This window comes from Osmerus eperlanus, chromosome 1 (assembly GCF_963692335.1).
Source record: "Osmerus eperlanus chromosome 1, fOsmEpe2.1, whole genome shotgun sequence".
NCBI classification, from domain to species: domain Eukaryota; kingdom Metazoa; phylum Chordata; class Actinopteri; order Osmeriformes; family Osmeridae; genus Osmerus; species Osmerus eperlanus.
In genome coordinates, this window is record NC_085018.1 from 1,419,767 (window position 1) to 1,422,293 (window position 2,527).

Sequence of the window (2,527 nt, forward strand, 5' to 3'; positions counted from 1 at the left end):
GCCCCCCTCGGTTGGAACATTAAATCTGTTCCAGGGAGAGAAACTCTAAAATACGAATAAGAAGCCCCGCCCCCCGTTGTCTCCAACTAGTAACAGAAACAGTAACAGGAACCATATACAGCATCAGGTTTACTTTATTTGTAAATTCAAACACACTTCATAACAGAAAGGTTTTTAACCTAGCTTTGAATGTTGAAATGGTGTCAGTCTCCTTAATTGAAACGGGGAGTTTGTTCCAGAGAAGAGGTGCCATTGCAGTAATACATTGCAGTAGTCCAATCGGGATGTAACAAATGCATGTATTAATTTTTCAGCATCATTCTTTGAGGAAAAATCTTATTTTATCAATGTTATGTAGATGGAAAAATGCAGTTTTGGTAATGTGCTAAATATGGTTCTATTGGATAATATACATCTATTGTTCCAAATGACCAATTATGTGGCCAAAGATTGTGCTTGAATATTAGTTTCCAGTATAGAAGGAACTGTTGGTGGAAAGTCGAAAGTTTCAAAGGCATCTTAGAAATTAGAACAGTCACATTTTAAAAGAAATGTAATGTAAATGTAATCCAAATATTGTAATGTCTCTTTGGAGCCAGTTATTCATAATTAACTTACATTCATTTAGATTGCTATAAAAGATTTTCTACGTTTTCTAAATTCAAAGAAATGGCGGATCTGCTGCTGGGCGTAGATGTTGCAAAGGGACGTTCTATTGAGCTTTGCCTCTTTAACCCTTGTGTTATCTTCGGGTCATTCTGACCCATCAGTCATTGTGACCCACCGTCGTATTGCGACAACTTTACAGCATACAAAAACAAAGTGAAGCATTTTCTTTTAACCGTTGGGCTGTCTCAGACCCCCCACATTGCAAAGGTTAAAAGAAAATTATTTTTATTTGTTTGTGTATGGGGTAAAATTGGGTAAACACAACGATGATTCGTTATGAACCTTTGGGTCACGTGACCCGAAGGCAGCACAAGGGTTAATACCCTCTTCAGCAGCTTGTCTAGCTCTGGTCCAGAGCTAGTGTTGTTCACCACCACCCTGCCAACACCCAGCAATCTGGGAGACAAACAGCAAGGATGTCCTATATTGAGGGTGCATTATGCTGCAGGACACTTGCGGGGACACACAGTGCTTCCATCATTAGTGGACACTCACCTGTAGACTCACCTGTACATCTCTAGACTCTGGGTAAACTGAAGCACATTGTTGGACACTCACCTGTACATCTCTAGACTCTGGGTAAACTGAAGCACATTGTTGTAGTTCCCAAAGAGGTTGGAGATGCAGACAGTGGAGATGATAGTCCTCTTGTTTTATTTGTCCACTCTGCAGGTTTCTGATGGGGAGGAATGTCTGCTTCAGCATTGCACTGACATTGTTGTGTGGCAACAATGTGACATGTTACACATTGCTGAATTAAGCAGGATTTTAAGAGGACGTTAGTGCTAGCAAAGGGGAAGTCAAAGTGATTCGAGTGCATCAGCACTTGGGCAGGCAAGTCGACATCTTACGCCTGCAGCAGAACAAGGGTCTTCCACTACACTGCTGTTTCCACTGCAGAGGCCATAGAGGAACACATTTCTCAGGTATTCCAGAGATCTCTCTTCTCTTTCTCTCTCTTACTGAAACATTTATTCCTCTATCTCTCTTAATTACTCATATTTCTGCTGTCTGTTAATGTGATTCTTGTTTCAGACTACTGCCTTATGGGACCCGGCTTATTTCTTCACTGAGTGTAAGAAAGGCTAAAGGAGACCGACTACGCTTGGCACTTTTATCTGTTAGAATTATTAGAAATGACAGTTGGTCTTCTGTTAATACCGCTCTAAGTTTTATTGATATGCTCGCAGTGAGTAATCTTTAATTTAGACAAAGTGTGAGATAGTGATAAAAGTGTTTGTTTTGTTGTTCTTAGTCCTCTGATTGTTTAACCATATTTAATTCTGTACAGTTTATAAATAGTTTATGCAGCGGTCAGACCATTGTGTGTGGAATGTTTAGTTTTGTTTTCAACAGTGGTCTGATTTTATTAATATAATGTCAATAGACTGTATAATGTGTTTAATTATAATAGCATTGGTAAGTTAACGCATATTTATTTTATATCCTGTCATATGCTGTGTCGGGAGTGTGATGGTAATTGTTTACGTTCTGTGTTGTTTCAGCACCACACTCGTAAGAAAACTTTAATTTTCTAGCAATAAATCAGCAAAAGAAAGACGTTTCAAGAGTTGTGTTCTGACAGACACCCCGGGAGCAAACACAACGCCCCAACAAGATACACACATATCTAGTTTTCATTTCTCATTTACACTGAGACTCCAGCAGCACAGGTCATGCCTTCACAACAGCAGACCACACACACACACACCTAAGTCCTAAGTCAACGTATAGGTACATTTGTTTTAAATTAATATATTTGTACTACTATATAATACTTGCAGTTCTACCAAGCACACCATCAACCCTCGCTACATCCCCCCTACAAACCCCATCCCTGCCGTAGCCGTGGTAGCAA